The 26,259-nt window shown below is 40.4% G+C and overlaps 1 long non-coding RNA gene across 1 annotated transcript in view; it reads left to right on the forward strand.

Moving 5' to 3' along the window:
- LOC110408111 overlaps positions 1–26,259 on the forward strand; it is a 216,181-nt gene that overhangs the window by 64,513 nt on the left and 125,409 nt on the right. The window lies entirely within an intron of this gene.

Below are 26,259 nucleotides of genomic sequence, written 5' to 3' on the forward strand. Positions count from 1 at the left end.
CGAACCCTATTTATAGTTGGAATTGCTGCTATATCCTTTTACCTGACCAAGTAATGACTCTGGGACAAATATGAAACACACGTACATGCAAGGAAGGAGGGAAGCTTACATTGTTGTTTTCTGTACAGGTACAGGATTTGCACTGAAGGCACCCAGTCTACCGTGTTTGTGGCACAAAACTGTCATAAAAGTCCATCACCCTTAAAAATATTAGAAATCCAAGGGAAGCACTTCTGGTAGCAGATCACACATTCAGAAGATAAATTATAAAGCTCAGATATTGATGAGTGAATGCCTGGACTTCACTTGTGGGAAAGGAGATTGTGAAAGTCGGTGTTTTGTCACAGCCATGATTAGGTTGGTGTCTGTCAATCCATCTCCTATCTCAGCCCAACTGCAGCATGAAGTGCTTGCATCTGCAAAAAGTCTGTATTTTAGACTTTTCGCTGGCCTGGATGGTTTTTCTTGAAATTCCATGCTGAAGGTCACCATTTGCATGTGTGTGTTCTTGAGGGGAAAATATATACTTAAAAAAAGAAACAACAACAAGCAAACAACAAAAAAACCCACTGTGATTTCATCTCGTTAGTGGTTACTTTAATCACCTGAAGGTTGTTAATGGTATTCAGAGATTTTTTTCCTTAAAGTGAAGATTGTTGAATGTCTTGCCACATAATGGTAAGAAAACAGATTATGCACAGAAGCTGGCTTTGTTTTGAAAATTTCGGGAACAGATGCAATCCGAGAGCTGTGATCCCTGCACAGCTCAGAGATCAGAAGTAATAAGACGCCTCTGAATTATCTCTTCTCTGTTCACAAAGCCTGAACTTAATCTGCCAGACCGCCTATAGCTGGAACTTGGTAGAATGCGACACCAAACATTAGAGGTGTGCATGGCTCACACTGTATGCAAAGGGGAGTTAGCATTCGGAGAACAAAGAAAGTAGGGCAGCCATCCTTAAACCACAGTTGGGCAAATGTTCTTGAAAGTTTCTCAATACAGTAAAAATTAGCCTACAAAATTGACTGCACAGGGAGAAGAAAAAAGGTCTTTGCAGTTTGCCCAGTATTCTCCTTGTCATCTACGGTTTCACGTGCATGAGAGATAATAACAATGTTTGTGTTCTGGTTAGGAAATACTAAAATATCGATATCCTAGGTAAGGAACATTAGTGCTGGACTGACTATTTTTTACTACTTCGAGTCCTACAAAAATTTTAAGAAGAATAGGAAACAGCTTAGAATATAGCTATTTTACTCCTGTGTAAGTTTTGATTGACAGAAAATAATTATATTTAATGTTCGCGCAATTTAAAATAATGTGTTTATATATAATTGCAAGTGTTTTAGCAACACTGCCTTCTGACTCGGCTGGTAGGGGTGGAGGTGGGATGTCAGATGAATATTGATCAAATATACAGGGGTAGGGAGATGAAGTATGGGTCAAAGACACTGTAGGAATCTATGTAAGATGAGGATGCCGTATGTTGTAGACCACTGTAGTGTGTCTGTAAGCTTAGCTACGGGACAATATTTTGTTCGCATGAAGTTGTAATCCATGTGCTCTGTAGAGGTGAGAGATTTCATATGTAATCTCTTAATCTCAAAGTCTCTGTGATTGGATGTCACTCTTTATGATCCTATACAGAAACACCGTTGATTTCTTCACTAAGTCAGGTCATGTGCATCTCACTTCTTCCAACACAGTGAACTGTCTTTATCTTTCTAAGCTGAGTTACACTTGGAGAAAGAAACAGTAAATCCAGAAAAAACAGAGGGTTTGTAGCAACTCCAAACCTGGTGAATTTTTTGAGTAAGTAGTTGAAAACTGACCTATGAGTCATACAAGTCACTAGATAGCTTCCTCTGAATGTCCTCTGTATTGTCCATCTGCTTCTCTGGTGGGTCAGCTGGAGAGTGGGAAAGTTAAATTAGAGACAACTGCCCAGTGGGGTATCTTATAGGTTAACAAAGATGGACCAGTAAAAAGAAAAAGGAGGAAAAAGGAATCTGAGGGGAAAGTGAGTATGAAAAACACAACTCCCACATGGTATGTCAAATTCTTATGTTACGGTACTGTATTTATAACTCCCTCACCTGGATTCTGAGTTACAGTACACATCACAGCATAAATCTAGTATAATTCCTCTTGCTACATAGGAGCCAATCTGAATTTAGGTGAGAGAAGCTGGCTCCACGTTGTTTGCACAGGTTCTTATATTCCAGGATGATGTGGCTGCCTCCAGAAAGGCCATCGGAAGGTCATTCTACAAGCAGGGGAAGTCCTGCTTGGAGGTGACAATCCTGCTTGGAAGGTGAGATGAGCTGAATGAAAGCCAAAACAGTTCAGGCTCTGTCCAATTCTCATAAAGCAGCATTCAACCGCTTCAGGTGCTGAAACAGGCTCCAGGCAATATCCTTCCAGCTCACAGAAAATGGTATTCCTTGCATCTCAAGCTATCTTTATCCTTCCTGGACTCCTCTGTTACACCTCTGCTGCAGCCTCACCTGCTTTGGGTGGGACTTGCTGCAGGTATCTTTCACCTTTGGAAATACCTGCAAACAAAACCCAAGTGCTCAGAGCCAGAATATTGTAGGAATCATCTCAGTCTATGTCCATCTATGCATACTTTTACAGCAGATTTGATGCAAGTCTATTTGTGAACAAGTGTGCGCTACAGACTTGCTCTCAGTCCCATGTGCTGGCTTAAACTAGTGGTGGAGCCAGGTGGTGAACCGCATTAATCCAGTGGAAGGACAGCAAAGTTGATTTCCCAAATGAGATAATAATATGGCATTTAATTTATTTTTCCTTGTCAAGAGGGCTAAGGACAACCGCTTTAAAAAAAAAAGTCTTTGTCATCTCCACAAATGCTGTACTGCCAAACACTGCCGTAATTAAGAAATTTTTTTCATCAAGAAAAGCTTTAACACTAAGGTTTTATTTTTTCCTTAAAAAAATTAACTTCCCTAAAGATCTGAAGAGGTTTTTTTTTTTTCTCTCAGAGTGGGATGCTGGGAGATCAACTTGTCCATAGTCAGTGCTGTGGGGCCATCAGAATGCATGCGCTGTATTGGGCAGCACTGATTCTTGCTGACGTTGTTTGACTTCTGTGCTTCAATAGAGGCTTCTCAGCTCTGAGCCGGTACTTTCAAGAAACTTCCTCCACTCCTTCTGATGTATAACTCACTCTGGAGATGCTGATGTTATCATTACCAAATGCTTATTGTATCCACCTTAATCGGCAGATGTAGTCCATCTCAAAAAGCGTAAATATTTCAGTTTGTCTAGAAAAATGGTCACGTAGCGTTGCAGCACATGCTGAAATTTTCTTTAAAAAGAGCTACGCTACATAGATTTTTGTTAGTTTTCTGTGGTAAAACACAAATATCCCAATTTCTTCTAAAATTGAGCCACTATGAGGACTTTTGCTTGAAACATACAACGTTAATTACCTCTCAGCTCTCAGAAGGGACATGAATCTTTTAAACACCCTCAACAGAAAGCCATGTACCATCGAGCGCCCTCGGTAGGATCCTCACTTGATGCGGTTTCCAGCACCTCCAGGAGAACAGCTTTGAGCTCTGCCCGGCGTCAGGGGGCTGCCACGCGTTCATTGGAGCACACACAACGGTTTCCCCCCAGAAGTGTGAGCAGTGCTGCAGTCACTAGCAGTGCCGGAGCATCTCACAGCTGGCGCTCCTTGGGGAACGCGCTCAGGGAAGCGGTTGGCGACGTGGGGCCAAGCAGGGAAGAGGGAGCAGTGCACAAAACGTTCCTCACCGGAGTTAGACTCCTAAGGGCCTTCAACCTATTTAAAAAGGATCATCATTCATCAGCACCATCATCATTATCTGCTCAATCGGGAGGAGGAGGGGAGGGATAATCAGCAAGAGATGATCAGCGCCTTATCACCAAGCTCCTTCATTTCGGTGCTTAAACTGCAGGATTCTTTCTGGAGAGATAATTCATATTTTATCACTAAAACTGCTGATCATAACCTCGTTAATCTATGGATATTGCTAACACGCACAAAAAAGCTAACACGATAAAATGTAAAGCTTCTATTAAATTACTTAAACTAGTTTACCTCGCCTCAACATTATTCCCCTCCCCGCTGCTCCTCTGCCATCACAGACGCTGCTTGTACATGGCACACAAAATCTATAAACTCTTTCCAGGAATACAAAAGCATTCTCTATGATGTTGATAAGAAACAGGACAGTCACTCTCCCCTGACATATTTGTTCTTTAAAAACAAATCAATGGTGCAGGGATTTGGCACCTGAATGCAGAACAACGGCTTGATGAGGCAAAGATTGTCTTCATTAAGGACATTAATATTCATAGAGAGTAGAAAATCTGACACAAGAGAGGACTCACTAACCTTTTCTCATATTAGATTTTTACTTCTTAACACAATTACAGTCCGGCAATGACTTAATTAATGCTGCTTTTTGTCAGACTGCTTTAAAGAGCTGTCAATTTGGTCCTGCAGAGGCTGTCAGTGAAAGAGAAAGACAGTCATCTAGGCTAAAAAGACACAGGAAGAAATTCAAACACTTAATAACATTCAAAGTGCTATGCAAAGTCACATATCAACCTGTATTAAGGAGAGTTTTTGTCTTTCCTCTCCTCCTACTTATGCTAATATTTTTCAGGTAAAATTGGCATTGCCATCACCTCTGATTCTGAAATACCTGGCAGAAAATGAAGAAAGGGTCATCAAATAGAACGTATTTTAGTTTCAGAATAGTAGGGGGGTATCTCAAGCCTTCCATGGAGAACAGAGGGACTAGGAACCACCCCAGGAATCCTCATTAAATGCCTGCCAACAAAGGTCAGCCTCCGGAGCAAAAAAGGCTTAGCTGCCTTTCTTATTTCTCCTTCAATCTCTAGAAGCAAGGAAAGTATTTCATACTGTTCACTTAAATACAGCCAGGAAAATCATCCTGCAAAGCTGGAGGATTCTTGGAAGTCTGGAGGGTTTAAGGTTGTTAGAAGTTGGCTCCAGCTAGCTTCATGGCCGTGGTGGGTGGCTGGGGCTCAGCAGGTGAGCGGGGCGTGCCATTCCAGCCCTTGCCTGCGTTCTGCTCTGGTGAAGCCAAAGCATTTTCATCATACAACACTGAGCATCTTGCCTGGTGCTCTGCCTGCTATTCAGGTCAGCAGCAGCTTGTCTGATAGGCCATTTGCAGCTAGCAGCAATGTTAGACGAAATGCACTGACAAATAAATATTTCTCAAACTTGTGGGGTTTCCTTTATAAACCAGCTTGGATTGAGATCCAGTACCCATCTGCTTATGAGGACAGCTGGTATAGAGACATATTTAATACATGTTTTGACCTGTGTGGAAAATTACCATGTGGCACTGGAACCAGCACTGTGTCCAACCGGCTACTGGGAGCTCTGCTTAACCCAGCAGCAGTTCACGATCTGCTTTTTGCAACTCTTTAAAAGATAGTAGACAAAGCAAACAAACAAAAACTGAGCATTAACTCGCTTGTATTACACACCTGGGTTGCACTGCAATGCACCAATAGGCTCAATCTAGCCCTGCATCACGTGCCATTTAATTCCATGGGCTTTGTTCACTTGTGTTTATTTTAACAAGCGTTTTAAGGATGTCATGTAAATAGAGGAGTGTAGAGGAACTGTTAGGTCACGGCTTGAACTGGAGATTGAGCACCTGGTGAAGGGCTGTGGCTGGCCCAGGAAGCACAGGCAAATTGTTTGCTCCTGTGCTCCCCACCTGACCAGGAGCCACCCTGGGCTCGTATAAGGGCCAGCCACAGAAAGGCCAGGGTCTCTTGGACCTGGGTTGCTTTGTGATGAGGTGGGTGCTGTGTGGCTGGAGTGTGCTTTCACCACTTGGGTACGTTCAGCTCTTCTTTCTGTGTGTGACTATTGGTCTACCTGCTAATGCTTTGCCTGGTATCCCCTAGAGCCTATCAGAAGCAATTTTGTGTCTTTGTGAGTACAACAGGGAGTGAGAGTATTTTTTACATCAGGAAGAAAAAAATCCCTACTGCTTTCTGTCTCTTACATTTTGTAAGAGTAATTATATTCTTCTAGTAAGAATAAATAAAATAAACTGGATTTAGTCAGCAGTTTGACCTCCAAATAAGTCTAGTTCTGAGGACCATTGAAGTGGCATAATAAAAGGTGATGCAGAAAGTTTGGAGCTGTTTTCAATTGGTTTCTTTAAAATGGGATGATTTTAAACTGGTGAATAATGCTTTTTAAATGTCCTTATGTTGAGAATATTCAATGAAAGGGTAAATGCTTGAATGCTATAGTGGTCAAGAGCCAGTGGAAGACAGTGATATGCTTCTTGAATTTTGAAGTTGTGTTATTGAATCTCTTGAAGATCAAATTCCTTTGAAAAATACTATTATTCTTGATACACATGTCATAAGCTGAACTATAATTTAAGTGAGAAGTATCTAATCTAATGCTATAATTGAGGACTCCTTAGGTTATGGGCTTTGTGCAAAACTTGGTACGCTGTAGTTCTCTAAAATTGCAGCTAATAAATTCTTCAGGTTAGCACAGTCTGACATTCTTTCAAATGAAAATTGGAAGCATAGTTATGGAAATTCCTTAAAAAGTTCATTTTTTTTTTTAGCATAATATTACTTAACAAAAATCTTCTCTGACTAGTTCAGCTTTTATTTTAATTGTGTGATGCAGGACGGGAGAGGCGAGCTTTTCTAAAGTGTAAGTTATAGAATCACTTGAGTTGGAAGAGACCTTCAAATGCCATCTGGTCCCTCTGCCTGCAGTGAATGGGGCACTCACAGCTCCATAAGTGCTCAGAGCCCCATCCAGCCTGACTGTGTGTGTCTGCTGGGATGTGGCACCCACCACCTCTCTGGGAAACCTGTGCCAGTGCTTCACTATTCTTACTGTAAAAAAAAAAAAAAAAAAAAAAAGCAATTAAACTGAAATGATTCACTTTAAGTCTGTGCCTTATTGTAACTAGCATTCCTCACAAAACCCAGTGTGTAAAACGTAAAAAACTTAATGTTTTCTTGGAGGAAATAGACAACTGCAGTAAAATTAGGCCATTCTGAATACTTCTGTTTGTATGGTGGGAATTTAGGTTTCCTGTTGATGGGGACCACAGCTACAAGTCTTTATTCTGAAAAGATCTCAAACATTGAGGGAACCTAAGAACTACTCAGATAACACGAGTATGCTTTTTTTCCCTGGGAAAGTCCTATTTGCCGTACAGAGGAGTCCTGGAAGATTTGAACTGAATTATGCAGTTTTAATATAATTGAAGATTATCTTGTTGACAAGCACAGAATTATAGACTTGAGTCCATTAGCTAAAAAGGGTCCTGTAAACATTTGAATAATGGCCTTCATGTTCTTTCCATTGGTCTGTCAAATAAAGCATACAAATATTCACACATATAATATGTGATATATATATAAATTTTGTAGCTACAATTTAAAGAGCTAGAGTGAACTAAACTTCCTTGTGTTGAAGATAAGTGAGCTTTCGTTACTTCATATGGGATCCAGGAGTTTTGTTGGTGCTTCTGCACTTACAGCTGTATACCTTTGGCAACTGGAAACCTACACATATTTTGTAATATACATAAGTGTCTTCTATCGAAGGAGGAAGTCTAACAGAAAAGCCACTCAATGGTACTCAATTGGTACTCAATGGAGATTTTCATATCAAAAGACCTTGTAGTGAATACTATCAAAGGAGTGTCAATATCTTAGAAAAGTAGAGTGCTTTCTATAGAAAAGGGCAAGGTCTTCATCTGCTGTATTGCAGCATGACTTCCTTGAGACTAGGAACACTTCACCTACTCGCATCCTGTGCTTACCATGTTCCAGAGCCGGCTGTTCTGTAAATAACCCATATATACTGAATTTGGTAAGGAGGTTTCCATTGTAACTAGTGTTGTGTTGTAGTAGCTGGGACCCACCATACGTTATCATAGGGAAGTGTGGTTTTGCACAGGTTTCATGAGATAATGAGTACATCTTTGCATACTACTCCCTAAAATAGGGGTGGGGGGAGTTATTGCTTCATAGGTAGATTATCTCCATAAAAGGAGATTATAGTATATTCCAGAGCACTTCTTAAAAATAAGTTATTTAAGCATTTTCTATTAATTAGGAAAACGAAAGTCCATATGGTTTCAGGTAGTATAGGAGATTACTGTCAGTGAGACCTCGCTGAAGGCAGAGGGTGGAAATCTCGTTGAGTTTTGATTCCTTTTCCTACTCATTCTTCTCTCCATCTTGCAGATCTCTTGTGGGTGAGCCAAATGTAATCAGGTTTGGCTCACTTGGAGGAATTAGGATGACTGAAAAGTATGCCAGATTTCAAAACAATTTCTAACAGTTTCTGTGATACTGTGTAAGCAACTGAAAATTGACATGTTGTGTTGTGCCCAAGTCAGCCAACTGCTGTCACTGAATAATTAGATTTTCTAGAAGAAGAGAGGGATTTTTTTTCTCAACAAAATTATTAGAAAATAATGCAGTAGCTTTTTTTATGTGGGGATAAGCACATACCCTACCACTCTTAGAAACATTTATTTTTAATTGTTTGCATCTGTTACCCAGAAGCATCCTTCATGCATTTCTGTATATGAAAGTATAAATAAGTTCTTCAGGCATTTTTATTTCAATGTGTATGTCATATATACGTGGAGACATCATTGTTGCACGTGGTTAATATTCTTTGTCTAATATAAATGAATTATTCTTTTTAATTATTTTTATTTCATATGGAACATTGGTTCTATGAATTGAATTCTAATATCAGACATAGGTCATATCTAATTATAGCTTGATCTGTCATATAGTTATGACAATCCTGAGGATAGCAATAGTGCCTGATTCCCCAGGAACTTCTACCTCTGCAAGCCAGCTATGAACTGGGAGAGAAGTGTTCTGCTTTGTTACCCTTTATAGCCCTTTCCACTCTTCTACTAGAAGTGACTGCACGTTCAGTAGTGAAAAATCATGCCCAGTGAAATAATAAGGTAGTGCCACTGCTGGAAGAGACAGGTGAAAAACTGTGATTTGGTACAACCATGCACAGACAACGTGCTCACGCCATGTGGTTGTGAATAATCTTGTCTGGGGGACAAGGTCTGGAAGAAAGCATGGCTGAGACCTCGGGGGGCTATTGCTGCTGTGTCAGCTGAGGATTCTGATGAGGACTTGAGGGACTTTGTTAAGTTATGATATCACAACAGCTGGAATGAAACTGGAGTAATTAGGAAAAGAGAATTTTTTCTTCTTTTAAGTTACCATGTTCCTGGCTTCGGTAATTCTGTGGAAGAGCAGCACAACTAAAGGCTGTTCTATTTCTCTTATTCCACACCTTATCTCATTGCACCTTCTCATCTATTCCTTCTAGTTGAATGTACTCCTTCCAATTTGCTGAGCCTCTTTTTCGGTAAGAATTCAGAGTAATCTTTAAACCTATACAAGTGCTCGTTACATGAACATTTGTAACAACAAAGCTCAGTGCAAACACTTATAGGACAGCAATTAATGAGAAAATATTTTTTGTCTGCTTTTTCTATTGGCCTAAATTTTTCCAGACACTACAGATCATAAATACCTTCAGAAAGGTGATGAAGGGTAACTTCGATGGTTTTTTTTTTTTTTTACATTTTCTACTCACTTTTATTTCTGTCACTGAATTTAGCTGCAAAGTTCAGTTAATGGCACTGGAGGGAATGGCTCCAAGTCTCTTTCTGCCTTGAAAATCCCACCCCTTTTTCCTTTAGTTTCTGCCGTAACAGTCCTCATACTTTGCTGGCACTATTGCAAATGAGAGATAAATAATAAACAGTTTCTCCCAGGGCATCCAAACCTACATATATAAATCCATATTAAATCCAAGGTTAATGATTGCTTTTCTGTCTTATTGGCTGCAGGGAGCACTTTCTGAAGGAAATCCTGTCTAAGTGGTAACAAAGCTTTCTTTAGAGATTCTTGAACGAAATAGACATCAGTTCTGCCCATGTTGGTCCACAATGCTGCACACGGTGTAAAAGAGTAAAACATCTCTTTGTATTCCTCATTTGGGAGGGAGAAGGAAAAAATCTTTATTTCCCCGAAATAATCCTGTATCTATAACATCCCTCATTTGAGTCTGTTTTGCAGAGAACAGTGCTGTGCTACTTATTAGTACTTCGCAGCTATCCCTTCCCTGAGTGGAAGAAGCTTTAAATCATGTGGGAGAATGGGGAAGGGAAAAGAGAAAACAAGCTTTTTGAACCCTGTAATGTAAATTTGCAGACAATTATTCATTATTAACTGCCTGAAGCATCACACCTCTCTCACCTTTGCTGGAATGTCTGAACATTAGGGTAAACAACACGCTGCTGTCTTATCATAATGCGGTCTGCTTCACTGCAGCAAGAACTTGTCAGAAACAGATTGTGATGTTGACTTCTCAATAGGGGAAAAAAGGGCCTAAATTAGACTTCTATAAAAAGAATATTGCATATTTATTTCCACAATAACACCGAGGAAAAACGTTAGTCAAGAAGCAAGCAATTGGGTGAATAAATAAGCTTGTCTTTGTTCTCATCAATTAAGTTATTACATCAGTTGGAAAACCAGTGAATTATAATACAGATGTTTAATGAAACACTGCTGTGCCTATAAGTCAAACTCCTATTTTGTGGTGTGATTTTTGGCTGCATAGTTTTGTGTGTGTTAAACCGTATTTATTAGCTGATACCCATTATTATTTTGAGCAAGGTATAATTCAGTTGTCAGGCTCCGGCTCTGGGAAGGAGATTTAATCAGTGAGATCCCGCTTTGCTGCTGAGCATAAAACAATGCGGGTTTCATGAAGCAATCACACCAGTGTGAAAAAATGGGATTAATTAGTATTGTACAAGAGCAGGCAGCATGCTCATTAAAACCTTGTGAGCTGCCTCTTGATAAACTGCCACTTGATAGGGCCGCATTAATGTGACAAGGCAAAGACTTTATTTCCAAATCCTTTCTGATTATATCTCACTTTTAAGTTACCTGAATTGACTCTCTAAGGCTTTTGGAATACAAAGATCAAAATTGCGGCAAGAGATCCCCAAGACACCTGGACAAAGGAGCCGTGCTCGGATAGCAGGGCTTCAAAAGACAACTTGTTTTTGAACTCCCATTCAAACATAAATCAATAGCTGTACGCCAAGGCAGCTCCAAAGGTGGCACATTTGCATTTACACTCAGCAGGTTGGGCAGGTACTTATTTGACAATTAGCAACTATCTAATGAAGCCCATATAGTTCTGTGTCTGTCTGCTTACCAAATGCTTCGTATGTTCGTCAATACCAGAAGTCTTATGAATATTCTTGCAGCCTAAGTATGCTCTGAGGAAAGGGGGAAAGAGGTGGGTACTGAAAGCTGCATGTCTGCTCCTTGGAGCTGAGGTTGCCCTCTGAAGAAGATATAGTTGCATTTTTCAGAAATATTCACAAAATGAAAATACAGGTTCCTACTGGCAGATTTTTCCTATGTGACAAAACATAATAGGAGATATGCCTGAATAGCAACAGTAAGTGTAGGATAGGATGTATTTCTGATCTCGTGTGTTATTTTCCTTTAGGCATAATGTTTTATTTCTTCCTGTATTTGTAGTGGGTCTGTGATTTATTTGCCCATAATGTTGTTTTTTTCCTTTCCTTTTATGAGTTAGTGGCTATAATGAAATTATATCTGTTCTTCTAATAGTTAACCAAATCTATCAGCTGTTTCATGATGCATAGGTGCTCCAAGATGCTGACTTACCATGTAGCTTTAGCTGACATTGTATGTAAGGTAATTGTAATGCAATACAGTTACCTGTCAGCATATATTTGTAGGTGTGGAAAATGCCACTCAGAGAACAGAGATCTCGTATCCCCTGAAGCTTTTCCCAACTATTTTATTTTCAAGCAAAAAGATCTTGCTAAACCGCAACACACTATTAAAGTAATGCTGCCCACCATGAAGGCTGAGTATTCTGTTACCAATTATAGGTAGTTTGCAACTGTGCAGGTGAAGCTCCACCTATAGCTACTAATGAAGGGCATTGGGCTGGAAGTAAGGTACCTGGGCTGGCTAGATATGGATGCATGCCATGCTTTACAAAGTGATGTGCTGCAATATTATTAATTTAAACCCGCAGATTTCATTGTTGTGATCTGGGCTACATGATGCAATGCAAGATGACAGCCATTGAATTAATAGAAAATGGGATTCATCTCTTGAAATTTCACACAAAATAGAAGCAGAAGACAGACAAAATAAAAGGAGATGGATAGACAGACTGATAATACTGCTAATACTTTTAAATTAAACTGAATGGGTGACATAATTTTAAAATACTAATGGTATTTATCAACAGTGTGATAGCAGAAAAAAATCATGCTCCCTCTCTCTCCCTTTCTCTTACGTTGATTGCTTTGTTGAGCAAGTCAGTGAATATTTTACACTTTGTTTCTTTTATTTTAGCAAATGAACTGCCTCAAGCTAATGTACTGTAAGTGGAAATTTCAAGCACCAATGTCTACAGCATGATCCAATAATAGGACCCTTCTTCCTCTCCCTGCTCTGTAACACTGCAGCAGCAAACTCCCGATGCCTCCAGGTCGCATCCCGGAGCTGTGGTTGTGAACTGTCCCTCTGGAAGAGGTTAGCTGGGTAGCTTGAATCAGTGGTTTCTCTCTAATGAACTGAGGTCAGAGAGAAAGTACTGTGTGTAACGGCCTCATCTGGTTGTTACTTATGCCCTACATACTGCTCCCTGGTTTTGGTTGCAATAGTGTTTTTACATAACTTTAATCGGTAAGGCCATCTTATAAAACTATGTTACTAAAAATTGTGTGAAATGAGCTTTCCTGCTGCTATTTATCATCATCATGCAATTTGGAGACAGTTACATATTTCAGATCTGGCATGGGACAAGCATCAAGATGGATTGAAAAAAGACAATGGAAAGATAAATAACAGGTAGTGGAGAGGTGGTTTCTTTCCCCACTGACAATGTTGTAACATTTAACTCCCTCTTAATATACAGTTCTATTAGACCAGTTTCTATTGTACCAATTTCTAAATAGAACAAGATAGGTAAGTTAAAGATGCCTGAGATGTGCCAAGGTAGCAACACTCAAGATATTTTCACGGATGTGGAAGCTGATTTCAGATAAATGGGGTTAATTTGTCTAAAAAGTCATGGAAAGATGGCATTATTGTGTAAACTTAAGGCATCCTTTACGTAGATCAGTCTTAAATAAGAGTTGCTCAGCAGATCATCACAAGTCTTAGTGATCTTGACAACAGTACTATGATCATGTTTTCATACAAGTAAAATCTTTTTAGTCTATTTCCCCCAATGATAGTGGTGCAGGTGGACTTTTTTTTCTGGCAGATGGCCCAATAACCGATTTTTTACTTTGAATTCTATTACTTATAACCAACTTATAGAACATCCGGTGACTTTCTGTGCCATTTACTGGCTCAACAGGTTATCAGACTTCTGCAACTCTTGTTCAAGTGAACCAAAGGAATTGATTGTCACCTTCTTCCTAAAGTAAGCCATATTTGGCATTTAGTGAGGTAAAACTCTGTTAGCAGCACCCCATACTAGCAATTCAAGACTGAGACTTCTGGTAGTAGAGCTATTTCTCCACTAGCCTTGCACCTCTGCAAGTAAACGCTGGATGTCTTCAACTAGAAAGTTTATTAAATAGCCTTTCAAATTCTAAGTAGTAGTTGCATGCGAGTTCTGTCAGCTAAAGCTTACACAACAGAAGTAAATGGATCTGGATCCTGAATGTTTTGAATCTGAGGTCCAACTTTGAAAGAAGCTATTTGTGATCCATCATAGTCCCTGAATTCTTATGTAGAATTGTTACTTATTTATTTCCTCATCATGTATTGTCTGTTGAACAGCATCCTATTTTTCAGACTACTCTGAAATGTTAATTGTTTTACTTTTAATCTCGTGGTACAACATACCTGCAAACTTGCTGTCTGCAGATGTAATAAGTATCAATGAGATCACTAATTAAAATATTGAATACTACCAACCTGTGACCCCTCTGTGGGTAGTATTCCATTCTGACAGTGAACCTTTGATAAAATAATTTGAGTATAGTTTTTACAACTTGGGTTGTACTCATCCTGCCACTGTTTTATCTGAATCACTCTTCCTTAGCTTAAGTATAATGCTGTAGCAATCAGAAACTTCTTTAAAAGTTAATATATGATATCTGTTTTCTGTTCACAAAATCTCCTTCCCTGTCAGAGAAAATTAGCTTGGTTGAACAGCCAACAGCCTGTCTTCAAGAGCAAAATGTCAAACTCATTGTCCTGGTATCTTTAGAAAATGAAGATAACTTTTTCAGTACTTTTCCAGAATTTTAAAATAATTGAACTCTTAATATTTTAGTTAATTATTTTTTCTCATTCTCTTTTCTTCCATGCATTGGCACTTCATTCATCAGTATTTCTCAAGAATAACTTGAACTCTAAGCTTTAAATAACATAGGATGAGGTAGAAGGGACTGTAAAACAAGCAAGTGACTTGAAGACATTTTAATTGTCCCAATATTACTTAACTTGTATTATAGAAGTCTACAGTTGTGCACCATGATCATTGATATTAGTGGTGATACTATCTTTGTGCACGTAACCCCCAAAGGCGGCCTTACCCTAGCTGGACTGATGTATTCAGCCCTAGTACCCCCAGCATAAGAAATGAGTCTGTTAATGCTTCCAGAGGAGGCTGCAAAGATGTTCAGAGAGCTGGAGCTGTCTTGTAACTACTGCCTGTGGAAGACCCCAAAACACTTTCTGCTGGAGACTGAATATCCTTATTCACTATGTGCTGATTCTTTTATGTCCCTTGAGTTTATAGTTTAAACCATAGCTGGATTCAGGTACTGAGGTTGAATGGACATGAATTTTATTCAGAAGCTCTTGTGCCAACCTACAGGAAAAGGGCTGTAGGTTCTGAAGAGCTGCTCTTTTCCCCACCTTACCTCTTGTGGGCTGACACATGGCACTCTTAGAGCTACAGCTGCTCTATCAAAGGCTCAATTTTGGCCTCATGTGCATCAGGGAAAAATATTTCTCTATTGTACATCACTTGATAGAGAGAATCCTCAAGTTTTTGTGCACTGTCATACAGGGACCTAATTTTCTGTGATGCTGCTTTAGTTATTGCATCACCAAAATCTGTTGCTCTGGAAAAGCAGGTTTCATTCCTTCCATTGCCACCTATAAATAAGGGTAGTGACTGGAAACCAGTTTGGTCTCATTGTATTTTGTAGCTGATGCTAGTCCACTAAATTTAAGTAAATTTAAAAATAGAAGGTGTAATCTGTACTTCAATGTTGATATAGTCCCTGCTGTTTTGACTTTCCCAATCAAAAAGAGTATTTCAGCAGCTATCAGAAGGTTAATTCTTACATAGTTTTACTTAGGATTAAGCATGTCTTAGGGGACTATTCTCTCATTTCTGGAGTATCAGGAGTTAGATGTGCTAGCACACTGTTACCTAACTAAGGATGCTCAGAGAATGAACTTGTGGATTTAGAACTGGATGCTCAAATGTCAGGCTAAGCCTGGGATAATGTTGGTTCTAACAGTCAAAATGATCACTGGGCAATTAAGGTCTTCTCTGAAAGCAAAATTGTATCACAGATCTCCTGGACTCTGAATGGGGTTCACTCTGCTGGTGTTTTGAATAATAAGGGGTCTGGTGATGTAATATATATTCTGGAACACTTTGTCCGTGTGTTATCGGAATGCCCGCAGTGTAAGAGCTATGGGAAATACATCATCTCTTGACTAGTGTTTCTACAGAATATTACTCTGCCATAGGATCTCTTTATCTACTTTCTAGATGGGCTGACAATGACTCCCCAAATGCTTGAAGCCAACTTTAAAAGGATACTAAGAGCATTCTAATGGCTGAAGTTATTACTACTAAAGTGTAAATCAATGCTATGTAGGTTCCAAGAGGGAAGAGCAAGTCTGAATAAGCTTTGTCTTAACGCAGTATTTCAGGCAAATTCTGGATATCGTATAATCGTAGAATTGTTTGAGTTGTAAGAGACCTTGAAAGGTCATCTGGTCCAGCTCCCCTGCACGGAACTGCAGGAATTGGGAGGAACATCTGGAGATTGAGTCCAACCTCCCTGCTAAAAGCAGATCCCCTACAGTAGGTTGCAATCCTTTTGTCCCCCAGCTTGTATTGATAATGGAAGTTACCATGGCCCAGGTGCAGGACCTTGCACTTGAATTTGTTGAACCTTATGAGGTTCACCTGAGCCTGTTGCTCAAGCCTGTGGAGGTCTCCCTGGATGGCATCCTGTCCCTCAGGCATGTTGATAGCACAACACAGCTTGGTGTCATCAGCAAACTTACTGAGGGTGCACTTGATCCCATGGTTGAAATGCAGTGAAAGGTGTGAATTTACATAGCTAAGACTGTTCCATTCTTTCTTAATGATTAACTATGTTAGCTTTGCAAAATCTATACTGAACAAGAGCCTATGCTGAGCTGCCTAACAGGACAAGTACATGAGGAGGAAGGAGAAGGACAGAATAATACAATGCTACACCCCTCATCTAACCAACCTCCTGGTGCTGCACCCAGTGCAGAGATACTCAGCCTGTGCTGGCCCCCTCCTTTCTCTCTCTAGCTAGCCCTTCTCTCCCATCCTTGGGGTTTGCTAGCGTAAGTAGCATAGTATTACACCACATACTACTTCATAATTTTAACAGTGATGAATAGGTCTGTCAGGCACTTCTGGTGGGTTTTATGTTAACATGCACCAAAAATATGACTTGGGGTCATGGGCTGTGCCTACTTCTGGGGCGTAGGTTTCCTCATCGCTGATTTATGTACAGAAATCATATGACAGCTGCTTTAGTCAAAGTGGATGTAAATCTTTTAATTTCTGTTCATCTTGAGAAGACTCTGTATTCTGAATAACATGGATTCTTAGGGATTACCAGTGGAGGCCAGTTCTGGATGTCAGCCTGTATCTTTACCCATCTTCAGTTATCCAGAGATAATCAGATATTAGAGAAGGTTGGAAATCGGTCTCCTATTAATAATTAAAAAAAAGTGATAAAAGACTCTGATCTTTCCAGTGTCGTAAGTAATGTCACTTACTAAAGTGACTGGCACTAGCTGTAGGCTCAGATATGCCAATTATAATTAAAGTCATTATTTTCAAATGCAGTTCAGTTTATTCCTGATGAAAAGGAAAAAGAATTCTAGAGTGACAAATCTCTCTGGAAAATGCAACTTAACAAGAAGGCTGTGGTTTTAGACTACCTGTAGTAACTTGGTTTCAGGTTTGAAATGAATGTTACATATAAACATATTTTTAAAATGAATGTTGATCATCTTAACATGCTGTACAACATTACAATATGCATACACCTGTCAGAATCACCTTGATAAAGCAAAAGATGACTTACAAGCCAGAAGTGACATTTAGTTCTTAGACAAGTAGCCCTCACGTATCAGTAGTATGGTTTTCAGAAAGGTACCAAACCACCAATTTTATTGAAAATCTGATGCTCACTTACAGTTTTCTAGAAAAGAGATCCAAAATAACACCTATTTTTGAGAATCAAACATAAGATGGATCTCAAAAAAAAAACTTTTTCAGACGGTTGTGGTCTAGTAACAGAATTATTGATAGAACTGAGTTTGTACATTGCTGTAAGTAAATGATCAAATAACGGTTGTATTTTGTAAAGCCATATAACACACTGAGTCACCAGTCACCCCTGGCATCTTTTCCACTGAAATGAATGGGATCCTTGGTGATGACCATAGGAGAGCATAAAACACAGCCACGAGGTAGCTTCCTCAAGCAGCAATTCATTCCTGCGAAGGCAGCTTTAAACTAAAGACAGAAGCCATAGAAGTGGAGGGCTTGCAATCTCCCAGGTGCTCCAAACCCTCTACCCAAGGTTGCGTCCCAGCAGAGCAGGAGCTATAAGTGGTTTGGGACCAAAGGGGCTCTGGGGATGCAGCTTCTGTCATTGGCAACCTGGAACTGAAGGTTAGCTGACAGGTGATGGAACAGAAACGTTGTCACTGACCTTTGCCTGCTAATGAGTACGGCAGTCCTGCTCAGATCCAGTGGCAGTTAAATTTTTCTCTCATTCTGGCTTGCATGTAGATCCATTTGCAGAAGATGATGGCACATTTGTGGTCTCAGGCATATTTTCAAGTGCCTGCCCTACTGCTGGCCGCCAGAGATTGCCCTGAAATGAGAGCACGGTGCGATGATCTGAGGTCTGATCTTAAAAGAAGGGATAGATAAAATTCCTGCTTGCACTGCAGGTGACTGAGATCCAGGCAAGAAAAGTTGCTGTAGCTGAATATTTCCATTCTCATGTACTGCAATGGGCAGCTGTTTTGTCATTATTGGCAGTCAAAATCTTGGCTTTGTTTTCTGCCCTGTAATCTTCTGTTGATGTCCTTTCTGTTTCCAAACCCTCTGTTCAAAGTGCTTCCATTTTGATATGATTAATAGCTATTGTGAGTGATCTCTATTAAGGACTCAAAGCTCAATTTCAAATATTTTTGTGGCACTTCTGGTGGGCCTTGCTGGGATAAATTAAGCCCATTTTTCCCCTGATTGCTTCACTGAATCTCTTTGTAACTTCACCTTGTATTCCTTTCTGTTCAATACTTTTCAAAGTACTGAGAGTTTAAAGAGGTACAATAAATCCCAGATCAGTTTTTAATGACCATGGTAAGCCTGCTTGTAATATGTCAGTAAGCTGAGCCTAAAAGCCAATGGGGAATAGGCCATTTCTGCCTTAGTAATTGCCTCCACAGAAAGATTTATAATGTCATTATCTGAATCTACAAGAAATAACTCATAGAACTGAAATACCCTAAAAAAAATATTACAATTCCCTTAAAATCTAGTCATTCATAAATGCTAAATCATAAAACTTTTCTCAAGATGTTTTATGTTAAAAATAAAACCCGGTCAAAATATAAATGTGCTTTTCTTAATCAGACTCTTGGTTCTTTATCTGTTTTCCGTGCTGTGGCTTGTTGGGCAGAAGAATGGTGCAGAGCTCGGATCCAGCACGGCGCTTCTGAAAACACAAGCGCATACTGAAGAGCCGCAGAGAGAAAGGGTTCCCGGTCATTTTTCTTTATTTGTGTGTGATTCCGAGGGGAAGAGGGTTAGTTAGCACTGCAATGAAATTAATTTCAGCAATAAAAATCACTCCCCCCTTCTCCTTCCACCCTTTTCCCATGAAAAGCCACGCTAAGTGTCCTGATAAATGCACTGCGGTACTGTTTGAAGCCGTTCCAGTCAGCTTCCTTTGCCCTCAGCGTTCCCCAATCAGAAGATATCATTCATTTCTTTCAGAAAGCAGGAAATGTACTCTTCAATTTGTCTGGTGTTTAATAAAGTGCTAGAATTACCATAGCTACCCTCATCTTCTGGTGCTTTCATACGCTGTGAGATTGATACTGATTCCACGCGGGCTGTATTCTCGGCTTGTCCCCCTGCAGGGCACTGCCACGCGCTCTCCCTACCCTCAGACCCTCTTTGTTTCCCCAAAGAAAGAAATGCTTTGCTTTGTGGGTTTTTTCCATTCTGTTGTTTGTCCTGTGTCTGTGTGAGCTTGGTGGTGATTCTGAGTGTTTTTATTGCAGCTTTCTAAACATCTCTTATTAATTAATAGGTCTAAGTAAGTATTATTTGCTGGTGTCTCTGGAGAAGTGTGGTGCTGCAGCTGCTTCCATGCAATTTAAGTGATTCCTAAAATCAGTGACAGGATTCTAACCTGATTCTTCTCTGAAGTTTGAGTTAAACTTCTCAGGGTCCAATATCTGCCAGTAGACTCTAAATTAGAGACTGAGGCACTTTTAAACAGTTCTGTTATTAACTTGGGTGGGACCGGGCTTTCATCCTATGGCCCGCGTACTTCAGAGCACAGGCAACTCTACAAGTAATAAATTATTACTCATTTCTGGTGAACACTATAAACTTCCAGGTTCTTTGCTTCAAAGAAATGATCTCCCTGAAACAGAAATTATTTCCTAGTCAGCACTCTGCTCTTCATTATGTGATCTAAATCTAAGCTGTCTGTGAAAACAATGCTGGCACGTTTATTTCTTGAATTTAAAAAGGATTTATAGGCAAACAAATGTGTGCTTCTGCCTCTGGATTCTTATCAGTATTAGTGGGAATATTCCTTTGTACAGAGAATAAAATATATTGTGGGAGCGTGGCAGCAGAGTGGCAAGAGTGTAGGTGTGCGGTGTGCTCAGCGCTCATCCTGAGGTAGATGTATATCCTGGCTCATGTACAAGCTCACTTTTCTGCAGCCATCGTGGTAACTTGGAGGTATGTGTGATGTGGTCGTTACCTTACGTGAAAATACTTCTTCTCATGGGAAGTAATGTGCAATTCCTAAGTAGCGATCAGAGTAGGATCTAGTTTATATTACAGACTGCTGTGCTACTGACATCTCTCTTTTCCACCATTCCCTTTCTCATCTAAGTAAGTCAGATTTACAAGTGTGAGTCCTAGATCAGAAGCCTCTGATAGTAAAGACCATCTCCTGCCTCAGCGGTGCCTTCTTCAAGTAAGGAAAGAGCTGTAGCTCCTCTAGGAAGTACCTTGCTGTTATTCTGCAGTGTTACCAGGAGAATGGTGAGTTCACAAGACCTCAGCACTCATGGCATCTGTGCAAGAAGGGAGAGCACATGTCAGAATGGTTAAGAAATGTGTTCTTGGCATTTAAGTAAAAAGTTTGTTTGTTTTAAAAAAAAAAGGTGTTGAAATCATAAATCGCATCACTGAGTATTGTGAATCAAATGCTCTGGTTTGTATAACTGGAGTTATTCTGGGTGAGAAATCTCATCCTGAGAGATGCTTGAGAAATAGAATAAGGACCTAAATACACGGTAAGCACACAGTCAATTGGTTTTAGATTTGTCTGAAGAGGATGTTTCCAGGAGGGAGACAACAAAGAAAAATTATGTTGCTGGTCAGATGCACTTAAGCTTGGGAGGGCAACTAGAGAGAGAGACCATTAGGAGGGAAGGCAAACAATGTAGGCAGGTACTTAAATTCTTTTGCTGTTATGGTTTCTTGTTAACAGTTAGCAAATAGCTCGCTGTTCTGCTTTCTTTTTGGTTGTTTTGCCCTATTATAAACATATGCGAAAAATTAAGAAAACAAAGTTAATGAGCTATTTAGAAATATAGTCCTTAAGCAACCTGGAACACAGGTGTTATTTTATACCTAGATTTCATGTTTTTCATGAACTTTATCCTCTCAGCAAAACTTGAGTTTGGATAAACTGCACCAATATTGGTTCATGTGTAATGTATTCTAATGAAATAAAGTGTACGGGTCAAAGGAGAAATACTTAACGGGGTGTTTACCAGTGGTGATGGGAATGGAGAGCTCAGAGTACACCAACACAGAGTAGTTAGTGAATCTGTCATACACATAAATCAGCCACACTCCCTCTGCATTTCACACTGTCTCCCTAAAAAGGTTTTAGTCACCCCCTTAAAATGATGATCACACAAATGCATTTTTATATTGCCTGTTTGCTTTTAGTTATGCAAATTTGTTCAAGAGAAATGATGTACTCAGAATGCTCTAAAAATTTTAAAACCTACAGTTGTCAGTGGTCCGAGAAGATGCGACAAAGTTACTGCTCTGCAGTCAGACGTGGGATTACACTGATTCGGGGTTCAAGGCTGGCTCTGAGTGGAAGTGAAGTAGGGCATTGGTCAGAGTATTAAAGGGAGTGGGTGAGAATGACAGCACTGTGTTCTCTGGGCATCAATTCCAGCAGCAACTTGCTACAGAAGTGAGTTAACTACACTTAACTGAACTCTGCTCTCATCTCCGCAGTGGTTCGTTATTAAGCAATTTCCTAAAAGTGATAATTGCAGTTAATTTTCCAGTATGTCTAGGCCACTTCTGAGAAGCTAAATTAACAATCCAAGTAACTTCGATCTAGCAGTGGTGGCCAGAGCCATGACTGAACAGCTGAAAAAATGGAGATGTTCCTTCTGTGGGTAAGTGTCATCCTTCATTGCTTGGGCGTGCAGCAAGCAGCTGCCACCCTGGGGTGGTGACCAGAGTTCTGGCCTCAGACACAATGTGGAAGATGCCATACTTGAAAAAGAAACGATTGTTGTATGGTCTGTCACTGCTCCAGACATATATCTAGGAAAAAAAAAAACTTGTTAGGCTTGGTGACTTTAAGATTAGGCATAAAGCTTTCAGTCAGAATCTTGTGTGTTTGACCTTCACACTTGTCTTTCACAGCTGTCACTACAGTAGATTCACAGAACCAAACAGTGCAGCTCCTGCGATGTCTGGAGATGCAGGTAGGGGCAGGCTTAGGGAGACTTCTCTGCCTGCTCTCTGAAGTGGCACATGTCCCCAGGACCATGGATTTTGCGTCGGGCTGAGCTAGCTGGTATAGACATACCTCCATACTTCATCAGCATTGAAAGCCAAATTCCGACACATATCTGGAGGCTTATGTTATTGCTGAGCCTGTGCTTTGGCTTGCAAAGGACGTGGCATTTCCCACAAGCACTAAATTAACACAGAAGTACTGAAGAATGATGTAAAAATCAAAAATCTGAATATGATAGTGATTTTATAGAGTTCTACATTGCCTTAAATCCCCTACAGAGCTCCTGATGATGTCAGTGGGCAGTATATGGCCCATCATTTGTCAGACCATTTAAATTCAGTGGCTTAGCACTTCGTTTTTTGGAAAACATCCTGCACGGCTTGATTTACAGCCCTGTAGAGCTAATTAAAGTCACTCATTAAAAAGGTATCTTTTATTATAATTACTAAATATTTTTTTGTGTGGTTAGTGGGTTTCACCTTTAAAGTGATCTATGTGTGCTGGCTCTTTTCCCAAGCTCTTGGGTAAGAACCGCTGCCTGGTGGATTTGTACTGAAGTGACAGAGGCTTTGCAGGGCTTTGCATTTTCACGCACTTTCTTTCCTTGCAGAGGGATAGCAACACACTCTTGTGGATAGTGTAGTATTTGGAAACCCGGCTCTCCCTCCCAGGTACCAGTTTCCTCTCTGAGCTGGGTGAAGCTGTTTAACTCCTTCCATTTCATAGTAGCTGGAATTATACCAGTCCTTCCTAAAATGCTTTTGTATGGGACTCTCAGAACATCACACAAGTTCTAGCCAGCTGGTGCTCATAGGATTTAATTTACCAAGTGCAGTGAAGCTGGTCTTCCAAATAACAAAAAAGAAACGTTGGTATAATTACGTAGTTTCTGTCTCTTGTGCCTGTGTTCTGCCCTGGTGTTGGAATGTTCGTTCTTCCTCTGTCTTTACTCTTTGAAGCGACGATTCTTCTGTGCTGTGTTCTGCTTACAGCTAGGTTCATGAAAGATAGAGAATCTGAACTTAGAATTATCTTGTGGCTTCTTGTAAGTCCAGTATCTTCTTAAAGCTCTTTAAAGGCCGGTATATTTTTCTTGATGGTCTGCCCAGATGTAAATGATGTCCTGCTCAGCAAGGTGCAGCGGCCCCTGCATCTAAGCCTGTGCATTCTGAATATCAAAATCAGCAGCTTCTGGTTTTCATTGTCGTCCTCATCCCTTGATGAGGCTCGTGCTGCATGGTGCTGGCTTCTTAAAGGAACATCTCTGGCAGCACTGCCCTCACGAGTGCTTGCCCTTCCCTCCCTGTCACCGTTACTGACCTGCCACGGCTGCCACAAGAGTTCATGGCACAGCTGTGAGCGGCGTCATGGAACAGGTCAGATTTATAATATATTAAAAAATAAAAAGGGGGGGAGTTGACTGTCACAGAGGTATCACTTCTGTGGCGTACTGCTCATGCTACATGGATGCAGAAGGGCCAGGCAGGGGCAATCACAAGATGAGTAAGCTTTCTGAAGGGGAGAAGAAACTGTGAGGGCAATGCCTGCCCGACAAGCAGAGCATCGGCCCGGTCTGCTGGTTCTGTGCTGGAGGGATCTGTGGGAGTGTAGGCAAGGTCTGAAGGGCAATTGTGAGAGACAGAAACCAGTGTGTTTGACAGGCAGGACTGGCTGGGTTTGAGCAGGTTTTGTGTCAGGAAACTTCCTTGAAAAAGCAATTTCATAGCTGAGCTGACACTTCTAACTCATCTCAACTCTTGACTTGGAGCCTGCAGTCAGCCCTACAATATCTTTAGAGTAAGATACTGCTTTGCTAGCAGAACAAAAGAACCATTAATGACACCAATTAACCAGTGTAATTCTCATTTACACCTCTTTATTACCTTCTACACACAGTATGTGATACATTATACATCCCATTAATTGTTAACATACACGCAAGTCAAGATCTTTTATTATACTGGGTCATCTATCATTGATACAGAGATATAGATATTTTATAGCTGAGCCAACTAACACTACTGTAGAGCAGAATCTATGACCATTTTCACATCAAACCTGACTGTGTTATTAAGCCCTTTAGAAGCGCTCAGTATGTGATTTGGCCTTCTCCCAGCAGGTATCCTGTGGAGGGGAGCAAAAATATGGAATATGGAATAAGCTTTTCTTATTTCATTATTTTGGAGGTTTGTTTTGTTTTTGAGATTAGTTTTACCATTTCTCAATTCAGAAGAAAAAGATTGTTCTGTTGCACAGTAAATTCAAACTTCCTAGCGAGCATTACAGTCATTTCTGAGAATACAGAGGAATTAGTGAAGAGGCAACATCTAAGGGGAATCCAGGGGAATTGTCTTTTAAAGTCCCAATGATTTTGCAATTTCAAGGCATAGAAAAATAAAAAAATATAATGCAATAGGTATAGTATGTTTGCTTAGCCTTTTACTCCCAACAGAACTCGAGTTGTCAGTAGGCTGCATTGTGTGCCAAACTACTGGTATTATTTAAAGTCAGTGATGTAAACTTTCAAAGCTCATTTTAGATATGCTGGTCATGTGACTGCTCTTCCATACTCTGCTCTTCAACTCCAAATGTTTTTGTTGTTTTTTTTTTTTTGCTTTGCAAGAATTCCACAGCTGATAAAACTGCTTGCTTGTCATGCAGTGCACTTGTATAGGAGCAAACAAGTAACAACATATAAAGTAAAGGATCTGTGCAACTGCTGTGCTGGCTTGTACTTCTAGTGCTCTATTTCTGTTTTAAGCAGAATTCAGAGAATCTGGTGCTTGAGACGTGCAGGACCTGAGCAGAGCTGCAGTCCATGTCTGCTGCCAGAGATCTTGGCAGTTCCTGCACAGGACGCTGCGGGTCCTGTTCCGCCCGCCAGGGCACTGCCAGCCTCGTGCCAGCTACCCTTGGGGTGGATCCGGCCCAACCAGAGCGAGGTGGCCCTCAGAAAAATGCTTTGCTGGGTTTTCTAAATCCAGCTTCCATTATCTCTTCCTTAATTAGAGCAAATGAATACTAATTATTCATGGCTAGTATTTTATCAAAATGAGTGGCAGCAGCAGTTGGAGTCTTTGCCCGTTAGATTTGTATCTGTTATGCACAGTGTTGATGTATTCCCTTCATGTATGCTATCCCGGTGTACATTTACAGTGGAAGTGATTTGAGGCTAATGCTGTGTCAGTGAACAATTAAACACTGTTGACTGAGCAACTGGTGACCCCAAACAGAGAGCACCAAGTGTTAGAGGGAGGAGGAGGTTTGCATTAGCATATAGCCCCTTCTATGAGTAAGTGCTAAGCCACTGTTAGCTTTGCAGGAGCATACTACTTGAGGAACCCCACAAAGCACTGCTAGTCTTCATTCTCTTTGGCAGAATTGATGCTTTTACCTAACAAAACTATTGTACTTGCTGACTTTGCTGGAAAGAGTGAGTTAAAAATGCTACTACCATACACAGTAACTAATACACTTGGTCCTTTCTGTTATACCAGTATGAACTGATCCAGTTAACATTTGTTTACTAATATTTTCATAAACTGAACTTATCATAAAAATAAGTTCTTAGGTAAAAAGATCTGAGGGCTGCTCCAAAAGTAATGCCTCCTAATTTGTGATGTTGGCTCACGATGTCAGAGGCGGATGCTGGTGCTGTGGCAGTAGGGGTTGAACCTTCCCACCAATGTCCAGTTACATTTTGTTGCTGCATGACAGCTGGCAGCAGAGGGGCAGTCTGACAGCATGGGGTCTGACATGGAAGTGTATATGGAGCGAAGGAGTGGAACTGAATTCCTCCATGTGGAAATAATGGCACCCATTGAC

Source organism: Numida meleagris, chromosome 19 (assembly GCF_002078875.1).
Source record: "Numida meleagris isolate 19003 breed g44 Domestic line chromosome 19, NumMel1.0, whole genome shotgun sequence".
NCBI classification, from domain to species: Eukaryota; Metazoa; Chordata; class Aves; order Galliformes; family Numididae; genus Numida; species Numida meleagris.